We start from the raw sequence: 25248 nt of genomic DNA, 5'->3' as shown, positions 1-25248 counted from the left end.
AAAAGAAATGCTAAACAGGATCTAACACAAGGCCCTAGCAGGTCTTTTAAGAATTTACAAAAATTTCAAATTGCAAAAATCAATTTCTAATGACAATTTTTGGAATTTGTCGTGTGATCAGGTATTGGCTGAGTAGTCCAGCAAATGCAAAGTCCTGTACCCCACCGCTGATCCACCAATGTAGGAAGTTGGCTCTGTATGTGCTATTTCAAAGTAAGGAATAGCATGCACAGAGTCCAAGGGTTCCCCTTAGAGGTAAGATAGTGGCAAAAAGAGATAATACTAATGCTCTATTTTGTGGTAGTGTGGTCGAGCAGTAGGCTTATCCAAGGAGTAGTGTTAAGCATTTGTTGTACATACACACAGGCAATAAATGAGGAACACACACTCAGAGACAAATCCAGCCAATAGGTTTTGTTATAGAAAAATATATTTTCTTAGTTTATTTTAAGAACCACAGGTTCAAATTCTACATGTAATATCTCATTTGAAAGGTATTGCAGGTAAGTACTTCAGGAACTTTAAATCACTACATTAGCATGTATACTTTTTACATAAAACACAATAAGCTGTTTTAAAAGTGGATACTTAGTGCAATTTTCACAGTTCCTGGGGGAGGTAAGTTTTGTTAGTTTTGTCAGGTAAGTAAATCACTTACAAGTCTCAGGTTTGGGTCCAAGGTAGCCCACCGTTGGGGGTTCAGAGCAACCCCAGAGATACCACACCAGCAGCTCAGGGCCGGTCAGGTGCAGAGGTCAAAGAGGTGCCCAAAAACGCATAGGCTTCAATGGAGAGAAGGGGGTGCCCCGGTTCCGGTCTGCCAGCAGGTAAGTATCCGCGTCTTCGGAGGGCAGACCAGGGGGGTTTTGTAGGGCACCAGGGGGGACACAAGTCCACACAGAAAGTACACCCTCAGCAGCGCGGGGGTGGCCGGGTGCAGTGTGCAAACACGCGTTGAGTTTACAATGGTTTTCAATGAGAGATCAAGGGATCTCTTCAGCGTTGCAGGCAGGCAAGGGGGGGGCTCCTCGGGGTAGCCACCACCTGGGCAAGGGAGAGGGCCTCCTGGGGGTCACTCCTGCACCGGAGTTCCGTTCCTTTAGGTGCTGGGGGCTGCGGGTGCAGGGTCTTTTCCAGCCGTCGGGAAATGGAGTTCAGGCAGTCGCGGTCAGGGGGAGCCTCGGGATTCCCTCTGCAGGCGTCGCTGTGGGGGCTCAGGGGGGACAACTTTGGTTACTCACGGTCTCGGAGTCGCCGGAGGGTCCTCCCTGAGGTGTTGGTTCTCCACCAGTCGAGTCGGGGTCGCCGGGTGCAGTGTTGCAAGTCTCACGCTTCTTGCGGGGAGTTGCAGGGGTCTTTAAGTCTGCTCCTTGAAACAAAGTTGCAATTCTTTTGGAGCAGGGCCGCTGTCCTCGTGAGTTCCTTGTTTTGCTTGAAGCAGGGCAGTCCTCTGAGGATTCAGAGGTCGCTGGTCCTTTGGAAAGCGTCGCTGGAGCAGGGTTCTTTGGAAGGCAGGAGACAGGCCGGTAGGACTGGGGCCAAAGCAGTTGGTGTCTTCTGTTCTTCCTCTGCAGGGGTTTTTCAGCTCAGCAGTCTTCTTCTTCTTGTAGGTTTCAGGAATCTAAATTCTTAGGTTCAGGGAAGCCCTTAAATACTAAATTTAAGGGCGTGTTTAGGTCTGGGGGGTTAGTAGCCAATGGCGACTAGCCCTGAGGGTGGGTACACCCTCTTTGTGCCTCCTCCCAAGGGGAGGGGGTCACATCCCTAATCCTATTGGGGAATCCTCCATCTGCAAGATGGAGGATTTCTAAAAGTTAGAGTCACTTCAGCTCAGGACACCTTAGGGGCTGTCCTGACTGGCCAGTGACTCCTCCTTGTTATTCTCATTATATTCTCCGGCCTTGCCGCCAAAAGTGGGGGCCGTGGCCGGAGGGGGCGGGCAACTCCACTAGCTGGAGTGTCCTGCGGTGCTGGCACAAAGGGGTGAGCCTTTGAGGCTCACCGCCAGGTGTGACAGTTCCTGCCTGGGGGAGGTGTTAGCATCTCCACCCAGTGCAGGCTTTGTTACTGGCCTCAGAGTGACAAAGGCACCCATGGGGCCAGCAACATGTCTCGGTTGTGGCAGGCTGCTGGAACTAGTCAGCCTACACAGATAGTCGGTTAAGGTTTCAGGGGGCACCTCTAAGGTGCCCTCTGGGGTGTATTTTACAATAAAATGTACACTGGCATCAGTGTGCATTTATTGTGCTGAGAAGTTTGATACCAAACTCCCCAGTTTTCAGTGTAGCCATTATGGTGCTGTGGAGTCCGTGTTTAACAGACTCCCAGACCATATACTCTTATGGCTACCCTGCACTTACAATGTCTAAGGTTTGGCTTAGACACTGTAGGGGCACAGTACTCATGCACTGGTGCCCTCACCTATGGTATAGTGCACCCTGCCTTAGGGCTGTAAGGCCTACTAGAGGGGTGACTTATCTATACTGCATAGGCAGTGTGAGGTTGGCATGGCACCCTGAGGGGAGTGCCATGTCGACTTACTCGTTTTGTTCTCACCAGCACACACAAGCTGGCAAGCAGTGTGTCTGTGCTGAGTGAGGGGTCCCCAGGGTGGCATAAGATATGCTGCAGCCCTTAGAGACCTTCCCTGGCATCAGGGCCCTTGGTACCAGGGGTACCAGTTACAAGGGACTTACCTGGATGCCAGGGTGTGCCAATTGTGGAATCAAAAGTACAGGTTAGGGAAAGAACACTGGTGCTGGGGCCTGGTTAGCAGGCCTCAGCACACTTTCAATTCAAAACATAGCATCAGCAAAGGCAAAAAGTCAGGGGGTAACCATGCCAAGGAGGCATTTCCTTACACAAGCACTTGATAAAAAACATATACAATTGTATTTTGTAAGTTTGTGCTGCTTTTGCGTCAAAAAGCGGCGCAAATGCAGAGTTAAAAAAGTATAAATATGGGCCATATTCTGATGTTTGAACACCTAACATGTATTTGTTAAAAATGCAAATTCTTTACTTCAGAGCAGAAATAGTGTTCTTTCATGGGCATTTTGAACATTTGTTTTGGGTTATTGAGTTTATTTTTTCAGAATAAAAAGCTTGTATGTTTAAAGCTGATATCTGATAGCTGATCAAAGCTATTGTCTGAGATTAGAATAATTTTAAGAACGAACGTAATGGCACTCGGCAGCACTCAAAGCAAAAGTCAATGAGTTGCTCTCCACGAAACATCTTCGGACATGCCAATCTGCTGATCTAGATCGCTGCCAGAAAAAGTCCTGTGACAATGTTTAGGAAAGGGAAAATAACCTTCTGCTGGCATTCACAGCCAATAAAAGGATTCCTCTGGCAATATGAGCTAAAAAAAACAATCCCACTGACTGTAATTTGTACATCGTCATGCCACCATAGCTTCTTTGAAGCTCAGCAGTCCACTAAGCTGAGCCAGAGGAGCGTGGAGTGGGCTTTGGGGAACAACCCGCCAGCCCCCTCGCTGCAGCGCACGCATTATCCCACGCTCTGTGAAATTTACATCACTGGTTTGGTGACGGCATCGCTGGTGTCATGAATGCGACTAGCCTTGCAGGTTCACGGAAGAATGATGTCTAGGTGCCGTGGCACAGGTGGACTTGTTAAAGCTGCTACGCATGCTCTGGCGTGTGCCCCTGGCTGCTGTTGTCCCCAGCCTCGCTACTGCTACCCCGTGTGCAGATGCACAGTTGTTGGGCACTACAGGAGCGTATATTTTGTTGTATAGAAGGTCGAAAGGTGTATTCCGTGTCCGTCGCATACATCCCAGCAAAGCGTAAGTGGCCTGTAGTTCTCTTCCGGGTGCAGGCTCTGTTTGTTGAGATGCTGGAGTACCAGAATCACACGGAATGCACGTGTCCAATTAAACTAAACTGGAGCACCGTACTGCACACCAGGGCGTCAAAAGAGCATTACAGTCTTCACCACTACAGTACATTTATCAGGGGAGATTGCATTTACTGCAGGTCTGCTTTGTAAAAAGGGAGCAGGGCTATTGGATACCGAATGTCTGCTGTAGGCTGACCTTGCTGTCACAGAATCAACATGAAAATCACATTATTGAAAAAAAATCAGATCTGTTCTGTCGCTCGGAAAAAACATGTGGTTTAATTAAGCACAAGGTGAGAGGGGATGGTTTTTGCAGGTAAATCTCCCTTGCATCGTGAAGTCATAGCATTATCGACAGAAGTGTAGCCTGCATTGGTGCAGCATGTGTAGTGGTACTGGGGCCAGAGGGTCTCACTGAACCCTGTTTATTGCTGTATTTTATCATTTAAACCACATCAAGGGGTCCCATTTCCTTCTTTGCCCATGGGGCCCATGACATTCTCATGCTGCTGATTATTGGTTACTTTTGTTAGATCGAGCCTGAGACAACCCGTGTGCTGCATGCATCCTAAGTTATTAGACTATTGTTTGCAATAAAGAGTTTGGAGCCTGCCAATTGCTTACATTTTGTTGGCTTCAGTGTCACTCTTCTTAGCTGCCTCCTAATTGGTCACCTCAGGCCAAGTGCCACTCCCATCCATTTCTCTGGCGCATGGACCAAGCACAGGGTTATTCAACCTAATTAGTGCCCATCTGCTGCCTGTGCTGTATACTGTTTCTTCTTCTGCCCCAGCAGCTGTATGTTATTGCTGCGCCACTCCGTGTTTTTTAACGTATTGCACAGCAGCGCAAGCTGTGCAACATGCCTTTGAAAGAAAGCACTATGACGCGGTCAGTGCTGGCAGCATCATAGTGGGTTTTTAAAATGGTGTAGTTTTAATGTCAACATTGTTCCAATCATGCCATTAAACTGACAATAATCTGTTTCAGCTGTAAATTCCATACATTTGATAGACATATTTTTTAGCGCAGTGAGCTGCTGTGTTCAGTATGACGCCCACATTTCCTAAATTACCAAAGCCATCATAAACTCTTTCTTTAAGGGTTGGTGGCTGTATGTTATGATGGCAGGATTGTATGAAGAGTACAGGGTAGGTGGCAAGATATAGCTTCGACGAGTACTACCCTGGCAATCAACAGGCCTTTTTATGCTGCCTTTTTAAAGCCCATGTCTATCTATAACACAAAAATACAAGCCCCATGATGCAAAGTGATTTTGGGTATGAAACGTAGAGTGATTGAACGTGTCGGACAAAACACCGAGCCTTCTTGATGTGTAAACCTACCCTGCTGATGCCTGTGATGCTGAATGTAAATAATGTCACACCACACAAGGAGCAATGTCTGTTCCTTCTTTATTATGCACAAGCGCAAGACAATGACACCCTGTACCTCCGTGGTACTTCAAGCAACTAAAGCTACTTTATGGACCCCTCCCTTTATCCTCCCGCCTCTGGTTGAGGCTGAGACTACACAGCCGGCCGGAGGCAGAGCCAGAGTCCTAAAGAGGCAAACTCTTCAACGCCAATGTCCATTCCAGAGTGTGAAACCTTCCCAGGACAGCGACTGTGCAAAGTCCCTAAACAATGTAGCTGGAAATCTGCTCTTTGTAGAGATTTCCATTTCATTGTGTTTGTGTGCACCATGTGATATTGGTTCTTTGCAAGGTGACTGTGTGTAAGAAGATGATACTGCGTGACAAACAATAGCATCATGTGATTTGGAAGGTTCTATGGCAAAACCACACATACCAGAACATTGCATGCCTTAACAACGCAGTCGGACCAACAACCACGTCTTTTCCATGCACATCCCCACCCACCCTGAGCCCTAAAACCACCCCCCCCCTTAATAACTAAACTACAGTGATCCCCTATCCACCCTAAGCCCTAAAACTACCCCAACCCTCCCACCCCTGCCCCTAAAAACTAAACTAACCTGACACCCCCACTCACCCTGAGCCCTAAAATCTACCCCCACCCCTAATAACTAAACTACCCCGACCCCCCACCCAGCCTAAGCCCTAAAGAAACTAACCTGACCCCCACCCCCAAAAACTAAACTAACCTGACAATCTCCCACCCGCCCTGAGCCCTAAAACCTTCCACTACCCCTAATAAGTAAACTACCCAGATACCCAACCCACCCTAAGCCCTAAAAAATAAACTACCCCAATCCCCTCCACTCCTGCCCCTAACAAATAAACTACCCCGACCCTCCCATCCAGCCTAAGCCCTAAATACACCCCCACTGCTAAAAACTACCCTAACCCTGTCCCAACCCCACTTACCTTACTGCGTCCACTCCCAATCCTTCCTCCTCTTCTCCCCTCCCTCCTCCCCGTTTCCTTATACCTTCCTCACCCCTAAAAAATAAACTACCCCACCCCTAAAAATTAAATTACCTCAACCTCCCCACCCACCCTGTCTTAAAAAAAGTACCACGACCCTTACCCTGCACCTAAAAAATAAACTGCCCCAACCCCCACCCACTCTAAGCGCTAAATCAAACCCCACTTACCTCACTATGTCCTCTTCGGACCCTTCCTCCTCTCCTCCTGCTCTTCCTTAAACCTTCCCCACCCCTAAAAAATAAACAACCCTGCCCCCATCCTAAGCCCTAAAAAAATACCCAACCCCCCACACCTCCCCCTAAAAAATAAACTACCCAGTCCCCGACCCACCATAAGCCCTAAAAAATAAACTTCCCCAAACCTCTCCTACCCCTAGAAAAAAATAGTTTTAAAACCCCCCACCCCCCACCCACCCACTCTAAGCCCTTAATCCACCCCCTGCCCCTAAAAACTACCCCCAACCCTGCCCCAGCCACACTTACCTCACCATGTCCTCTTGAGTGCTCTCTGCCTTAACCACGCATATGCGTAGTTTTGTACATGCATGGTTAAGGCAGAGAAAAAGGCATGTGTTGTTTCAGCAAGCATTGTTACGCTTGCATAGGAAATGTCTGCGTTGTTGGCAACACGTTGTTTAGGAAGTTTCCCAATTTATGAAGGCCTGTCACTGGAAGGAGACACCCTCTTCATAGCAACCTCTGAATCACAGCACTCCTAATGGCTGCAGGAAGTGCACAAATGGCATCTTTCTTGTATGCAAGTGAGTGGCAAAGAACTATTAAGACTCATTCTGATTAGGGTGACCATTGTTATTAGAGACTTCTGAGCACAAACACCCTAACCTGAAGTCTTGTTAGTTCACACCTGTTTTAAACATCCCTCAGTGGGTGTGGGCTTGTTTATGAGAGCAAGACTAATCTTATGCTGGAGCTGGGCTATTAATTCTAGTAAACTAAACCACAGTTTTCACACACATTTCTGTATTCTAGTTACCACCTTCTGTTAAAGCAATAGAAACACATGCTGAGTTTAAAAAATGTATTTAATTATCCACAATTATTGTGAGATGGTTGGAAAAGTCCTTCAAACTGAGTGACATCTTCAATTGATGGCATATGGTTGGCAATGACCTAGGTTAGCTCAACAAGGAAGAAGGTGATTACAAGGGACCAAGCAACATTTGTTTGTGACTGCTACTGTTAGCGCGTCAGTCCTTAATAAGTAAACTTACAAAGGGACGCGTATAGGTTGATGAACATTTTGATTCGTTCAAGGTGTTCTTACCATAGTTCCAGTACAGAAACAATAATCAGTACACAATAATCAATAATCAGTAGTCAAATCAATAATCAATGGAGTCAGTAACTTTCACACACCATGACTTTACAGCCACGAATAACCACACCTTTAACAAAAGTTTAGTAAATGTATTTCTTTATATTAACAATACTAAAGTCATGTAGCTTAATCACCAAATCAAATCAAATAAAAAAAATAATAATGATTGTTAGTAAGCAAAACGCAAGAAACCCGAAGGCGAGATTGGTAGGAGACAATCTCCCTAATTTCACTTAGTTTTTAAGCTTTTAAGCATATTTTAAGCATATTGTATTGACTCCATAGCTGGGGTAATATATGTAGCCCATACTAGGATCTATTTTAAGAATGAATAGGCCAGTTTTTAATCTTAATAATTTTATATTATACCTCTGTTTGCTTCCACTTTTTCTGCCTGGCTCCTGTGTCACCTCCGGTCCGTGTTCAGAGGCTGGTGGTGGCAGGGGGCAGCAGCAGCCTTTTTTACTCAGGTCCTCTGGCACCCGTACGGGCGCCATTTTTGGAGGTCAGTGCTCTAGTGGCCTGACTCTCCTAGAACGGGATACATATTAATACTGGCAATGCTGCGACCGTGCAGCAGGCGCGCCGCGGGCGTGCCAAAGGTGCGCCTAAGGCAAGCCCATCTGCGCCCGTCCCCACCAAGCCTGGACCAGGGGCCAGCAGTCATGCCCAAATCAAGTCAGAACGGATAACCTATGATGCAGATCTTTTACTCTCTCTTAGGCCCACTCCTCCAACTATAGCCATGGAACGGGAAACATCATTTGGGACGAGTTCAGATTTTCTAACTGCAGGACCTCCATATATTGGGAATCGTCCTCACAATCCCTCTCAAAGCAGGTTTCTTTTGACTAACTGTAGATCATTAGCTGCCCATAAGTTAGATATTAATCTGCTTCTGGACACCCAGAAACCGACAGCGCTGTTCCTAACTGAAACTTGGTTACATGAGGGCTCAGGACCAGATGTGTCACTGGCTCTGCCCAGTGACTATTCATTCATTAGGGTGGACAGAGTGGGGGGGAAAGAGGGAGGAATTGCTATTATTTTTAAGGATACGGTCAAGGTGACCTCATCCCCCCTTGATATTCCAGATTGAAAGGGCTTACTCTTTTCTTTTCTCCTAACTCCCAGCCTTAGTTTATCAGGAGCCATAATTTATCAACCTCTGGGATCAGTGCAACATTTTATTGATTTATTTCCAGAATATGTTTAGGGGACTTCAATGTACATGCAGAAAATGAGGATAAGACCATAGTCCAGAAATTTTTGTCTGACATGAGAGCCCTGGACCTTACACAATTAATCACAGGTTGTTGGAAAATGGGTTATTGGTAAGGGCAGGTAGGTACCTACACTTAGCGATAGGCCACTAACCTCCACTTAGGTCCAGTTAGGTCTCAATAAATTAAACCCAGTTCAAACCTTGGTAGCTTGGCAACGAGCGACAAGGCTTAATTTAGGAGACAGAGTGTAAAGCATTCAAATATCACAAAACAGTAATTAAACAAAACACAGGGCACAGTTTAAAAATCCAAAACCAATTTATAAAAATAGATTATATTTTTATCTTTAAAATGACACAAAAACGAATAAAATCGGATAGGGGGAACCGGAGATATGAATTTTTAAAGAATTATTGTTTTCTAGTGCCTAGAAACAAAAAGCGCCAATCTGGTCATCTGGTGGCACCTCGACCGGGGCAAAGTCAAAGTTTAAGGCCGACCGCGATGGAGCCCATCTCGGCTACAGCCCGCGGGAGGCCTCGGTCAAAAGTTTACCTTCGCACTTAGTCATTTTTCTGAAGATTTTCTTCAGCGGGACGAACCTGCCAGTCCAATTCGACCTCCTGGAACTCTTCTCCGGATACGCATCGGGGGAGCCCTCGGTGGAGACTTTTACCTTCGGACTTAGTTGTTTTTTCGAGGTGAAAATCCTTCGATTGGGGCAAACCTGGATCTTGATCCGATGTCCTTGGAGCCCTCCTTGGATACGCTGGCTGGGAGGTCCCGGTCAACTTTCTACGTTCGGACTTAGGGCCAGATGTAGGAAGAAATAGGATTGCGACTCGCAAATTGCGAGTCGCAAGCCCATATGCAGGATGGTGTCCCTGACACCACCTGCGAATTGCAAGGGGGTCGCAAAGACCCACCTCATTAATATTAATGAGGTGGGTCGCAATTTGCGACCATCTTGCGATTCCCTGCACTCACAGGGATGGTGGCCTGCTGGAGACAGCAGACCTCCATGTCTGTGACTGCTTTGTTAATAAAGCAGTTTTTTTTTGGTATTGCAGCCCATTTTCCTTAAAGGAAAATGAGTTGCAATACACTCGAGAAAATGAAACCATTTGGTTTCATTTTTTCAGAGTAGGCAGTGGTCCATAGGACCACTGCCTACTCTGAAAAAATATTTTTAGAGCCATTCACAAAGGGGAAGGGGGACCCCTTCCCTTTTGCGAATGGGTTAGCACCAACTTCACATGGGTGCTAACTGCAAATTGCTTTGCGACCGTGTTCGGGGTCACAAAGCAATTCTGCATCGCGATGCGAATGGCAAATAGGAAGGGGAACACCCCTTCCTATTTGCGAGTCGCATTCCCATTTTGCGAGTCGGTAACCAAGTTACCGACTCGCAAAATGGGAATGTGCATTGTGATGCGCGTTTTGCATGGCGCAAACTGCGAATTTCGTAGTTTGCGCCATGCAAAACGTTTCCTACATCTGGCCCTTAGTCTCTTTTTTGGAGATTTTCTTCACCAGGACTAACCTGCAAATCAGGCCGGGTCACGGTTGAGGCAAGCTGGCTAAAGTGGCCGCGGCGGGTCAGTCCCTCTATGGAGCTTTTTTTCAAAAGTTCTCCAAACGTCTGGATCTTCTTCCAGATGTTCCTTTAAGGTTCTTTTGGGGTCCACAGCTCACCCCAAGGTTCCAGAAGCTCTGAGATGATCCTTTGGGGGGGGGGGGGGTGTTGGACTACAACTCCCAGAATGCACCTGGCGCAAACTCCTTTTTGGCCACTGGACAGTGGTCAGCTGGTTGATTTCTTCAGGAGTTGGTGCAGGGGACTCTGGTTAGCAATTTGTCACCTGTAGCAAACAGGGAGTCCCTCCTTGAACCAGTTGAAGCCAGGCAAAGTCCTTCTTGTGGTGAAGCCCAAGTGTGCAGCTGGTGCAGTCCTTCAGAGTGCAGTGTCCAGGTGCAGGTCAGGGGTCCAGCAGGGCAGTCCTTCTTTTGTAGTTCTTCCTGGTAGGAATCTGGTAGGGAACTGAGGTATGGGTGCAGGTCTGCCAGTTTTATCCTTGCTCCTGGGTGAAAAACAGGGGGGGCATGGTTCTCCAATCAGGGGCAGGGTCCTTCCCCCTGTGATGACCAATTCCTGGGAAGTGTGGCAAAAATCAATCCGAGGGAGCAACATTCCTCAAAAATCCATCATGGCTGAAAGTGATTTTTGGAGGTTACATCTGGCAGAGCCCACCCACTGGTGTGGCTAAAAATCCTAAACACACCCCTCTCCTGCCCTCTCTTAATCAAGGGGGCACCTAATTGTCTGGGTTTGCAGGATGTGGGGGTGTTGCTGGGTTGCTCCAAATGTCCTTCTCTGCCTTTGAAGACCAGTTTGGCAGCCCTCCCTCTTCCTGCCTCACCATCTGCTGAGGGGAGATCTCCTCCCACAGGCACATCTCTTTGTGTGAAGCCAGGCCACTTCACACCTCATCAAGGCAGCCTGGCCAGGCTGCCAGAGGCTGGCCAATCAGAGCACAGCAGAAAAAACACAGCAGGGCTGAAGTTGGCAACTTTTCAAGTAAAGTTTAAAACTCTTTACCTGAACAAGATTATATTAAATCCAACAAATAGAAGTTGTGGGATTTATTATAACAATTAATTTGATACCAAACTCTTGCTATCTATTACTTAAGGGGACTTTTAAAAATTAAAATAAAGTCTCCCCATTCTAGCCTATGGAGGCCATTCACTACAATGAGGGAAAAATTAATTTGGCTGTTTTACCTCACCAGGGCGTATAAAACTATTTTTATAAGCTCCCTGCTTATAGTTATATGGCACCCAGCCCTAGGGGCACATAGGGCACACCTTAGGGGTGACTTATATGTAAAAATAAGATAGTTTAAGACTTTGGAACTACTTTTAATTCCAAAGTCGAATTTGCATATAACTTTAATTTTAAAACAGCCAGCAAGGCAGGCCTGCCTTTAAAATGACACTGGGCACCTCAGCAGTGCTGGGGTCCCTAAACCTACATGCCCTGCCATATACTATGGACTTTTAGGTAGTATGACTTAGCCAATTATAATTAGCCTAATTTGCATACTGATTTTACACAGAGCACAGGCCCTGAGACTGGTTAGCAGTACCCAGGGCACCATCAGAGTCAAGAAAACACCAGCAAAAAGTGGAAAATGGGGGCAAAAAGTTAGGGGGCCTCTGCAATCAGCCCTGTTCTCTCACACAGGTCCTACACACAACAAAGGCCACACAATTGACTTGATTTTTAGTAATATAATTAATTTAACGGTCTCTCCACCGACCCCTTTAGCATGGTCAGATCATTTTTAAATTGATTTTAGTTTTCCTACCCAGCAATCTGGAAAATTTCTGCTGACTACATATCAACTTCAAAGACGTTGGCATACGCTCAAGGTCACTGACTGGTCTAATATATTAACCTGTACAAAACCAACTGTGAATGGGAACTTGAGTAGTTCCATAGAGTCTAAGAATAAACGGATCACAAATAGTGTGGACGCCCTCATACCCTATACAGTAAGGCGGGGGACCTCCAGCAGAAAGAAAAGGGAACCTTGGTTCTCCTCTCAGCTGCAGGCACTCAAAAGAGACTGCAGAAGATTGGAAAGGAGATGGAGAAAATCCTATAGCACTTCTGCCAAACAAGACTATAGGAGAGGGATTAGACATTTCCATTTGGAAATCAAAGCAGCCCAAAGACTCTATTACTTGGCAATAATTGAACAGAATGCTAACTCTCCTAAAGTAATTTTTCAGTTGTTAAAAGATATTGCTTCCCCACATTTATACGCGGAAGGGGTAGAAGCCTCCCTTAAGCATAGTAATGATCTAGGCTCTTTTTTCAGGATAAAATCACTGAGATTTATTCAGCATTTCAGGCCAACCCCACAAGCCATATAAATACGGAGGTACAACCTTTTAATGAGACGGTTAGGTTTTCAGATTTTCCCCCTGTATCGCTTGAAAGTGTTGTAAGATCTATGGGCACTCTTAAATCAGGACCCTCCTCGACCCTGCGCCTCCGGCGATCCTAGCCCAAGGTTCGTCAATAATAGCACCTATTTTGACTGAGTTACTGAATCTGTCATTGGAGAATGGCATCTTCCCCTCTCAATGGAAACATGCGATTGTTAAACCCCTCCTCAAAAACCCAATCTAGACCCCTTAATTTTAAACAACTATAGACCCATCTCCCTGCTACCAGCCTTTGCTAAAATACTAGAAAAACATGTAAACAGCCATTTGTCTGTCTATCTTGAGGACAACGGTATCTTACACCCCTCCCAAATGGGCTTTAGACCCATGCACAGTACCGAATCGGCTCTGATTGCAGTAATGGAAGGGGTCAGACGGCGCCTCGATTATGGCCGGGCTTCGGCAGTAGTGTTGCTGGATCTTAGTGCCGCTTTTGATACGGTAGAACATAGGATTCTACTCCGGAGGATGAAGGAGATAGGAGTTACAGGGACTGCGTTAAGTTGGTTTAGTGAGTTTTTAAGCACACGTTCATTTCAGGTACTGGATAGATCTTTTTATTCACGTTGTTTTAATAGATGGGGGCTACCTCAGGGCTCCTTCCTTAGCCGTTCGTTGTTCAATATTTATATGCTGCCTATTGCTCAGGTAGTGGAGCCTTTTGGCCTCTCTCTGATATCATACGCCGATCACACACAATTGGTGTTTTCTTTGACTTCAAATCATAATTCACTAGACATCTCGCTCGGCCCCTGCCTACGGGCAGTATCTAATTGGATGTCAGATTGTAAACTCAAACTTAGTGCAGACAAAACAGAGGTCATGTTTTTGGGCTCTCAAGCTCCTTTAACCTGTTCTGTTCCGCGGACGTAATGGTTGCGTCCTGCGGCACAGTGCTGCTGTGCCCAGGACGTAACCATTACGTCCTGGGCACCCAGCCCAGAGGGAGCGCTAGCGCTCCCTCTGTGGGGTCCCCCCCACCCCCCCAAGTCAGGGATGGAAGGGGAAGCCCTTCCCCTTCCACCCCTGACCCCCCCCCACACCCCCTGTGATGTCAGCGCGCGAGCGTGCGCTGACAATCACAGAGCCTCCCCCATCGCGCTGGAAGCTCAGCTTCCAGCGCAATCAGAAGAGAAATGCTTTGCATTTCTCTTCCGATCACGTGGGGGAGGCCGAGAGAGGCTTCAAAGGGAAGGAAATGTATTTCCTTCCCTTTGAAGTCTCACTCTGCGTTTTGGCAGCTGGATTGAAAGCAATCGGGCTGTCAAACGCCCACTAGACACCAGGGATGTCTTTTGAAAAAAGGAAATGGACATAAGGGAGCGACCCCTTGGGCAAGGGTCGCTCCCAGGGGGGGGCATTTTTTTTTAAGGCCTTTTCTGCCCCCCCGGGGGCAGAAACCTCTAGGCACCAGGGATAATTTTTTATTTTTTTGTTTTTTTTGTTTAGTTTTTGGTTTTTGAGGTGGGGAGCGACCCCTTAGGCAAGGGTCGTTCCCCTAGGGGGCAAATTATATTTTTATGAGGCCAATCTGCCCCCAAGGGGGGCAGAAACCACTAGACACCAGGGAGTTTTTTTTTCTTCGTTTTTCACGTAAGGGGAGCGACCCCTTAGGCAAGGGTCGTTCCCCTGGGGGGCAAATTTATTTTAGGCCATTTCTGCCCCCCATGGGGCAGATCAGCCTATTTTAATTAGGCCGATCTGGCAGAAACCACTAGGCACCGGGGATTTTTTGTTGTTGTTGTTGTTTTACAGATGGGGAGCGACCCCTTAGGCAAGGGTCGCTCCCCTGGAGGGGCAAATTGTATTTAGGCCATTTCTGCCCGCTTTGGGGGCAGATTGGCAGATTTTAGGTCAATCTGCCCCAAGGGGGGCAGAAACCACTAGGCACCAGGGATCTTTTTTTTTGCGCCGTCACGCAAGGGGAGCGACCCCGCAGGCAAGGGTCGCTCTCCGGGGGGGGGGATGGGGGGAAAATTTATTTTAGGCCATTTCTGCCCCCCCTGGGGCCGGCTGAGCTAGAGGCCAAAATCCATAGGTAGGCACTTTGCAAAAAACACCTCTATTTTCTGTGAAAAAATGTGATGTGTCCACGTTGTGTTTTGGGCCCTTTCCTTTCGTGGGCGCTAGGCCCACCCACACAAGTGAGGTACCATTTTTATCGGGAGACTTGGGGGAACGCTGGGTGGAAGGACATTTGTGGCTCCTCTCAGATTCCAGAACTTTCTGTCACCGAAATGAGAGGAAAAAGTGTTTTTTTGGCCAAATTTTGAGGTTTGCAAAGGAGTTTGGGTAACAGAACCTTGTCAGAGCCCCACAAGTCACCCCATCTTGGATTCCCCTAGGTGTCTAGTTTTCAGAAATGTGCTGGTTTGCTATGTTTCCCCAGGTGCCGGCTGAGCTAGAGGCCAAAATCCACAGGTAGGCACTGTTTTCTGTGAAAAAATGTGATGTGTCCATGTTGTGTTTTGGGCCATTTCCTTTCGTGGGCGCTAGGCCTACCCACACAAGTGAGGTACCATTTTTATCGGGAGACTTGGGGGAACGCTGGGTGGAAGGAAATTTGTGGCTCCTCTCAGATTCCAGAACTTTCTGTCACCGAAATGTGAGGAAAATGTGTTTTTTTAGCCAAATTTTGAGGTTTGCAAAGGATTCTGTGTAACAGAACCTGGTCAGAGCCCCACAAGTTACCCCATTTTGGATTCCCCTAAGTCTCTAGTTTTCAAAAATGCACAGGTTTGGTAGGTTTCCCTAGGTGCTGGCTGAGCTAGGGGCCAAAATCTACAGGTAGGCACTTTGCAAAAAACACCTCTGTTTTCTGTAAAAAAAATGGGATGTGTCCACGCTGTGTTTTGGGCCTTTTCCTTTCGTGGGCGCTAGGCCTTCCCGCACAAGTGAGGTACCATTTTTATCGGGAGACTTGGGGGAACACTGGGTGGAAGAAAATGTGTGGCTCCTCTCAGATTCCAGAACTTTCTGTCACCGAAATGTGAGGAAAATTTGTTTTTTTAGCCACATTTTGAGGTCTGCAAAGGATTCTGGGTAACAGAACCTGGTCAGAGCCCCACAAGTCACCCCATCTTGGATTCCCCTAGGTTTCTAGTTTTCAAAAATGAACAGGTTTGGTAGGTTTCCCTAGGTGCCGACTGAGCTAGGGGCCAAAATCTACAGGTAGGCACTATACAAAAAACACCTCTGTTTTCTGTAAAAAAAATGGGATGTGTCCAAGTTGTGTTTTGAGCCATTTCCTTTCGTGGGCGCTAGGCCTACCCGCACAAGTGAGGTACCATTTTTATCGGGAGACTAGGGGGAATGCTGGGTGGAAGGAAATTTGTGGCTCCTCTCAGATTCCAGAACTTTATGTCACCGAAATGTGAGGAAAATGTGTTTTTTTAGCCAAATTTTGAGGTTTGCAAAGGATTCTGGGTAACAGAACCTGGTCAGAGCCCCACAAGTCACCCCATCTTGGATTTCCCTAGGTCTCTAGTTTTCAAAAATGCACAGGTTTGTTAGGTTTCCCTAGGTGCCGGCTGAGCTAGGGGCCAAAATCTACAGGTAGGCCCTTGGCAAAAAACACCTCTGTTTTCTGTAAAAAAAACAAAGGGATGTGTCCACGTTGTGTTTTGGGCCATTTCCTTTCGTGGGCGCTAGGCCTACCCGCACAAGTGAGGTACCATTTTTATCGGGAGACTTGGGGGAACGCTGGGTGGAAGGAAATTTGTGGCTCCTCTCAGATTCCAGAACTTTCTGTCACCGAAATGTGAGGAAAATGTGTTTTTTTAGCCACATTTTGAGGTTTGCAAAGGATTCTGTGTAACAGAACCTGGTCAGAGCCCCACAAGTTACCCCATTTTGGATTCCCCTAGGTCTCTAGTTTTCAAAAATGCACAGGTTTGGTAGGTTTCCCTAGGTGCTGGCTGAGCTAGGGGCCAAAATCTACAGGTAGGCACTTTGCAAAAAACACCTCTGTTTTCTGTAAAAAAAATGGGATGTGTCCACGCTGTGTTTTGGGCCATTTCCTTTCGTGGGCGCTAGGCCTTCCCGCACAAGTGAGGTACCATTTTTATCGGGAGACTTGGGGGAACACTGGGTGGAAGAAAATGTGTGGCTCCTCTCAGATTCCAGAACTTTCTGTCACCGAAATGTGAGGAAAATTTGTTTTTTTAGCCACATTTTGAGGTCTGCAAAGGATTCTGGGTAACAGAACCTGGTCAGAGCCCCACAAGTCACCCCATCTTGGATTCCCCTAGGTCTCTAGTTTTCAAAAATGCACAGGTTTGGTAGGTTTCCCTAGGTGCCGACTGAGCTAGGGGCCAAAATCTACAGGTAGGCACTATACAAAAAACACCTCTGTTTTCTGTAAAAAAAATGGGATGTGTCCAAGTTGTGTTTTGAGCCATTTCCTTTCGTGGGCGCTAGGCCTACCCGCACAAGTGAGGTACCATTTTTATCGGGAGACTAGGGGGAACGCTGGGTGGAAGGAAATTTGTGGCTCCTCTCAGATTCCAGAACTTTCTGTCACCGAAATGTGAGGAAAATGTGTTTTTTTAGCCAAATTTTGAGGTTTGCAAAGGATTCTGGGTAACAGAACCTGGTCAGAGCCCCACAAGTCACCCCATCTTGGATTTCCCTAGGTCTCTAGTTTTCAAAAATGCACAGGTTTGTTAGGTTTCCCTAGGTGCCGGCTGAGCTAGGGGCCAAAATCTACAGGTAGGCCCTTGGCAAAAAACACCTCTGTTTTCTGTAAAAAAAACAAAGGGATGTGTCCACGTTGTGTTTTGGGCCATTTCCTTTCGTGGGCGCTAGGCCTACCCGCACAAGTGAGGTACCATTTTTATCGGGAGACTTGGGGGAACGCTGGGTGGAAGGAAATTTGTGGCTCCTCTCAGATTCCAGAACTTTCTGTCACCGAAATGTGAGGAAAATTTGTTTTTTTAGCCAAATTTTGAGGTTTGCAAAGGATTCTGGGTAACAGAACCTGGTCAGAGCCCCACAAGTCACCCCATCTTGGATTCCCCTAGGTCTCTAGTTTTCAAAAATGCACAGGTTTGGTAGGTTTCCCTAGGTGCCGGCTGAGCTAGGGGCCAAAATCTACAGGTAGGCACTTGGCAAAAAACACCTCTGTTTTCTGTAAAAAAAAGGGATGTGTCCATGTTGTGTTTTGGGCCATTTCCTTTCGTGGGCGCTAGGCCTACCCACACAAGTGAGGTACCATTTTTATCGGGAGACTTGGGGGAACGCTGGGTGGAAGGAAATTTGTGGCTCCTCTCAGATTCCAGAACTTTCTGTCACCGAAATGTGAGGAAAATTTGTTTTTTTAGCCAAATTTTGAGGTTTGCAAAGGATTCTGGGTAACAGAACCTGGTCAGAGCCCCACAAGTCACCCCATCTTGGATTCCCCTAGGTCTCTAGTTTTCAAAAATGCACAGGTTTGGTAGGTTTCCCTAGGTGCCGGCTGAGCTAGGGGCCAAAATCTACAGGTAGGCACTTTGCAAAAAACACCTCTGTTTTCTGTAAAAAAAAATGGGATGTGTCCACGTTGTGTTTTGGGCCATTTACTTTCGTGGGCGCTAGGCCTACCCGCTCAAGTGAGGTACCATTTTTATCAGGAGACTTGGGGGAACGCTGGGTGGAAGGAAATTTATGGCTCCTCTCAGATTCCAGAACTTTCTGTCACCGAAATGTGAGGAAAATGTGTTTTTTTAGCCAAATTTTGAGGTTTGCAAAGGATTCTGGGTAACAGAACCTGGTCAAAGCCCCACAAGTCACCCCATCTTGGATTCCCCTAGGTCTCTAGTTTTTAAAAATGCACAGGTTTGGTAGGTTTCCCTAGGTGCCGGCTGAGCTAGAGGCCAAAATCTACAGGTAGGCACTTTGCAAAAAACACCTCTGTGTTCTTTAAAAAAAATGTGATGTGTCCACGTTGCGCTTTGGGGCATTTCCTGTCGCGGGCGCTAGGCCTACCCACACAAGTGAGTTATCATTTGTATCGGGAGACTTGGGGGAACGCTGGGTGGAAGGAAATTTGTGGCTCCTCTCTGATTCCAGAACTTTCTGTCACCAAAATGTGAGGAAAATGTGTTTTATTAGCCACATTTTGAGGTTTGCAAAGGATTCTGGGTAACAGAGCCTGGTCAGAGCCCCACAAGTCACCCCATCTTGGATTCCCCTAGGTCTCTAGTTTTCAAAAATGCACAGGTTTGGTAGGTTTCCCTAGGTGCCGGCTGAGCTAGGGGCCAAAATCTACAGGTAGGCACTTGGCAAAAAACACCTCTGTTTTCTGTCAAAAAATGGGATGTGTCCACGTTGTGTTTTGGGGCATTCCCTGTCACGGGCGCTAGGCCTACCCACACAAGTGAGGTATCATTTTTATCGGGAGACTTGGGGGAACATAGAATAGCAAAACAAGTGTTATTGCCCCTTGTCTTTCTCTACATTTTTTCCTTCCAAATATAAGAGAGTGTGTAAAAAAGACGTCTGTTTGAGAAATGCCATGTAATTCACATGCTAGTATGGGCACCCCAGAATTCAGAGATGTGCAAATAACCACTGCTCCTCAACACCTTATCTTGTGCCCATTTTGGAAATACAAAGGTTTTCTTGATAGCTATTTTTTACTCTTTATATTTCAGCAAATTAATTGCTGTACTGTATACCCGGTATAGAATGAAAACCCACTGCAGGGTGTAGGTCATTTATTGGCTCTGGGTACCTAGAGTTCTTAATGAACCTACAAGCCCTATATATCCCCGCAACCAGAAGAGTCCAGCAGACGTAACAGTATATTGCTTTCAAAAATCTGACATTGCAGGAAAAAGTTACAGAGTAAAACGTAGAGAAAAATTGCTGATTTTTTCACCTCAATTTCAATATTTATTTTTTTCAGTTGTTATTTTCTGTAGGAAACCCTTGTAGGATCTACACAAATTACCCCTTGCTGAATTCAGAATTGTGTCTACCTTTCAGAAATGTTGCGGTTTCTGGGATCCAGCATTGGTTTCATGCCCATTTCTGTCACTGACTGGAAGGAGGCTGAAAGCACAAAAAATCGTAAAAATGGGGTATGTCCCAGTAAAATGCCAAAATTGTGTTGAAAAATTGGGTTTTCTGATTCAAGTCTGCCTGTTCCTGAAAGCTGGGAAGCGGGTGATTCTAGCACCGCAAACCCTTTGTTGATGCCATTGTCAGGGAAAAAACCACAAGCCTTCTTCTGCAGCCCCTTTTTCCAATTTAAAAAAAAATATATATATATTCACTGTATTTTGGCTAATTTCTTGGCCTCCTTCTGGGGAACTCACAAAGTCTGGGTACCTCTAGAATCCCTAGGATGTTGGAAAAAAAGGACGCAAGTTTGGCGTGGGTAGCTTATGTGAACAAAAAGTTATGAGGGCCTAAGCGCAAACTGTCCCAAATAGCCAAAAAAAGGCTCGGCACCGGAGGGGGAAAAGGCCTGGCAGCGAAGGGGTTAAAGCCACCCCCCTCTGCTCTGTCTTCTTTGAGAGAGCTTCCAGCACCCAAGGAACATATCTCGGGATTTGGCTTGATCCGTGGTTAGCTATGGATCAACAGGCAAAGAAAACCTCGGCCACGTGCTTCAGCATATTTAGACTCCTTAGGAAGGTGTTTAAAATCCTTCAGTTTTTGGCCAAAAGATTAATTATACAGGCATTGATCAGCTCATGCCTGGATTATGGGAATGCCCTCTTTCTCGGGTCTCCAAAGTACGTGAAAAGGATACTTCAAGTGGTACAGAATACAGCCACTAGACTGCATTTTAATATTCCTAAATATGAATCAGTCAAATCTGCATTTCTCACCTTGCATTGGCTCCCAGTCAAGCAGCAAATAAAATTCAAGGCTCTATGCTACATACATAGATCCTTACATGATAAAGGGCCCCCACAGCTGCGTTCTTTGGGTACTTTTTATAAGCCCTCAAGACATCTTAGGTCGTCATCAGCAGCCTTGACGGCAACTCCCTCTGTAAAAAAGGCTAGATGGGGCGGAAGGTCCTTGTCGTACCTAGGTACAAAACTGTAGAATTCACTACCTTTATCTTTACGGCTTACTGACCAGGAACTGATCTTTAGACGGATACTGAAAACATGGTTATACTGATCTTCTTATGAAATTGCTGGGAGGTTCTGCTGAAGCGCTGGGAGGCCTTCGGGTACCTATGTGATATATACATTTGTTAACATAACATAACATAGCATGGTCTAATCAAAGCTTGAATCAAAAGGCATTCCAAAGCATCAGCACAAATCATTAGTAAAACCAATTTCAGCACGGCTAGAATATCCATTGAGTTCAGCAAAATAGTCCGTCAACCATTTATCTCTGCAATTCGTCAGTCGTCATGTGAATAACCTCAACTAACCCAGATAAGCATCAGCATGTGGGGCTTCATGCAAAACAATTCAGAACTCAAATTTGGAAAACATCTACCTAAAGAAAGTATTAAGACAGCACAGTTGGTACCTAGAAAGAAAAGGCACAAAAATGCAATTCAGTCACATTGTCATATCTACCACTCCACGGTATGGGTCAGCAAGCAGAATCAGTCTTCGTCCTCAGGTCATCAGTCGATCAGCAAAACATCAGGCTCTCAGTCAGAGAGTATGAGCCCAATGACAGAATCTCTAATCTCTTCTTCTCCCACCGTCACTCTAGATCTCTAGTCTTGCAGTCTGTCTAAGTTCCCTCTGTCACGTTATATCAAAGTCACCCAAACTATCCCCTAATTTCCAATTGGTCAATTAATCGTACGCTATTACTCTGTCAAATAGTGTCCATATACCAAATCTATGAATTATAATATTTCACACTTCACATGTCGTTGATTGGTCCGCTTTACGATGTTCTCATCATCCAGCTTGTCAAGTATCAAATTTGTTGCATCTTCATCTCCAGTCAGTGTCTTCATTGTTCGCGTCCTGGGAAAGAACCCTTTGCACATTTTACACACAATTTGTTACCTTGCGAGAGACCTCATCTGCTGTCCGTCGGTTCCCATAGAAAGCTACTGCTAAGCATTTTATTAAAACAATGAGCATTTCACAGTTAGTTCACTCTGTCAGCACTTTTCATTAATCACTAAGAAATACAGCTTCTGCATGAGGCCTGGCAAAACTAGGCCAAGTCACTCACTAAGTTAAGGCCTACAACTGATGAGCAAGAACATAATTCCTAACCCTTAATATGACATATTACCTCGTTAATCTTATACATTTTCGATATTTCATATGGATTAATAATTATTCATTACAATTCGTGAATACTGATGTCCATTCTTCGATGTCCCATTTTCAAACGTGCACATTATTTTTCTACGTTATTCATTTTTCTACATAAGTCATTATTAAAAATACATAAACATTCATTAATAATTTCTAATTAAGACATTTGCTTTAGCAGTACTATACTAATAACCCCGTCGACTGGGTCACGTAATGAGCGGATTGTGACAACATTAATATGTAATCTCTGTATTTATTGAGCAATTCAAGTAGGGAAGCACTGAGTGGGGGACTGAGGGGAGTTCTTTTCTAATATGTACAATTTGTTCAAATGTCTATTTTGTTATTGATGAGCAATGACCATTTCTTCAGCCTAATGCCTCATGGACTCATATTGCGTTGTTATGTCTACATTCGGAATTGCAATATGGTGCATGATGTTGGCACTTTTTTGTAACGGAATGCTGTAATTGTATTGGTCTGGATTATTATGTATGCAGTGAAGCTTGTTGAAATGTCAATACAATAAAAATAAAAAAAACATTTCCAGGAACTATAAACCATTAGCCTGTCTGATTTTATACTTCTGTGTAAATTGAGCTCAGCACTTACTTCACTTTCCTTAATGAGTGTGTCAATATTTCTGCTTATCTTTTGTTTACAAAGACTTCCTATTAAGATTAGTACAGGGCATGACAGGGTTATTTTTTTAATAATATACTTAGATGACGGTAACACTGGCATTTCCCCTTGCTCTACTATTTTTAGTTCTCGTCTGCGAAACCATCCGCACTGCCTGCACTCTTGCTTGTGAGTGGTATTGTTTACCAAAAAGGGCTTGGAACAGGCCAGTTGCTTAACATTCATGAGCTTCATTGAGATTTTTCTTTGCAGTCTCCTACTTGGCCAGTGCATGCCAGGCATCACTTCCTTTTCTTTCAGCAGAGTATGGCCCTAGTGTTCATCCATTGGTTGCACTGTGACTGAGGTATGTGTTTTAGGACATTTCCTCTGGTTTCAGTTCTCATGCTGCTTTCTCCATTCATTCTGTTTTCAAACACATTTTGAGAATTTGTTTATCAACTCCTTCATCTTTGTGTAAATGCCACTCTAACAACCATTTACACCTCTGTGATGTTGCCAGAGCATGCCTCTTTTTGTTGCCTTTCAGCCATTCATCCCTTTTATGCCTCATGCCTTTGCTTTGATTTTAGGTTTGGTTCCTTGTTTAAATTTCTTACACCCACAACTTTACTACTCTATGACATTCTACTCTATGCTATGCCACTCTACGCCATTCAATGCCATTTCAGTCCACACTATGCCACACCACTCTATTCCACTCCACTCTAGTCCTTTCCTACTCCACGCCACTCTACGCAACTATACTCTATGTCACTCTACTCTACTTCACTCTACCCCACTCCAGTCTATGCCACTCCACTCCAAGCCACTCTATGCCAATGCACAATATGCCACTACATGCCCCTCCACTCTATCTAAGTCAATCTATCTATGCCACTCCACTCTACACCACTCTACTCTGCGCCACTACACTCTACTCTTCAGCACTCCAAGCTACTCAATACCTGTCCACTGTATGCCACTCCACTATATGCTACTGTACTCTTTGCAACTCTACCCTATGCTATTCCACTCTGCACCACTCTACTCTATACCACTCCACTCTATGCCACTCCATGTCACTCCACTCCATTCCAAGCCACAGTATGCCACTCCAGTCTATGCCACTCCACTCTACTCTATGCCACTCCACTCTACTTCATGCCACTCTATGCCACTATACTCTATGGCACCCCACGCCACAGGAAACAGCATCAACAATGCTGTCATTACCACACAATACCTTTACCATTCAAGTTTCTGCCACGCATATACCTTTACCATGCATGCCTTTTTAATGAAAATGTATGTATTTCACGGTTAGATGTCTATCTATCTATCTATCTATCTATCTATCTATCTATCTATCTATCAATCTATTTGTATACATACATATAGATATCCTTATATATATATTTTTAGGTTTTAGAGTGGGGTAAGGAAATTTGTGTGGTAAGGGTATTTTTAGGGTTTAGGGTGGTAAGGGGTGTTGGGTGGTAAGGGTATTTTTAGTGTTTAGGGTGGGTAAGGGCAATTGGGTGGTATAAGTAAATTTAGGGATTAAGGTGGGTAGGGGCATATGGGTGGCAAGGATGATTTTAGAGTTTAGGGTGGGTAGGGGCGTTTGGATGGCAAGGGTTATTTTTAGGGTTTAGGGTTGGTAAGGGTATTTGAGTGGCAAGGGTAGTCTTAGGGTTTAGGGTGGGTAAGGGTATTTGGGTGGCAAGGGTAATTTTAGGGTTTAGGATGAGTAAGCATATTTGGGTGACAAGGATACTCTGAGGGTTTAGGGTGGTGGGTAAGGGTATTTGGGTGGCAAGGGTGTTTTTAGGGTTTAGGGGTGGTTGAATCTAGAGGTTGGGGTTGAGCATGTTATATATGTATATATGTGTATATATATATATATATATATTAGAAGAGGAAGGATCACAAGAATACACAGCCAGCCAGGGCAAAAATCAGGATCCCAAAGGATGCAATGAGTCACAAGAAAATGTAATTTCCAAGAAAGAAGTGACTCAGATGATCTCACCAAAGAACACAAATGTATTTCTACTACAACGTTTTAACTTCCGCCTTCCTCGGGTAGTATAAGATGGTTTGCTCAGTGACTGCACAGCTGACACTGCTGGATTTTCAAAAAGCATCATGAGTGAAGATTCCAATTGGAATGTGGAATCAGTGCAGTCTTGAGAACTCTTTAGATATGCAGAAATCAAGTGGTATTGTCAGTGGTGTTCAGTCCATCTGGATGCAGTGATTTTAAACAGTACATCCAGACACCTAGTGGCTTTGTCAATGCTTTGTCAATGCTTGTTTTGACTTCCTGCTATGCTAGGCTGTGAGAAGCAGATTGGACGGGTATGCATGCGTGGCACAGGTTCAGCTGAGGCCAAAGAAAACCCAGGGCTAATGCACTGAGCATGTGACTGTTTGTGGACGACGTAAACAACTCTGCATGGGCTGTATCACTAGAAGAGATTAGCCAAATAAGACACAGAGAGATAGAACGCAAGTGCTAAATTGT

Source organism: Pleurodeles waltl, chromosome 2_2, assembly GCF_031143425.1.
Source record: "Pleurodeles waltl isolate 20211129_DDA chromosome 2_2, aPleWal1.hap1.20221129, whole genome shotgun sequence".
NCBI lineage: Eukaryota > Metazoa > Chordata > Amphibia > Caudata > Salamandridae > Pleurodeles > Pleurodeles waltl.
The sequence above is the reverse complement of the archived record's forward strand: the minus strand, read 5'-3'. Positions refer to the sequence as shown.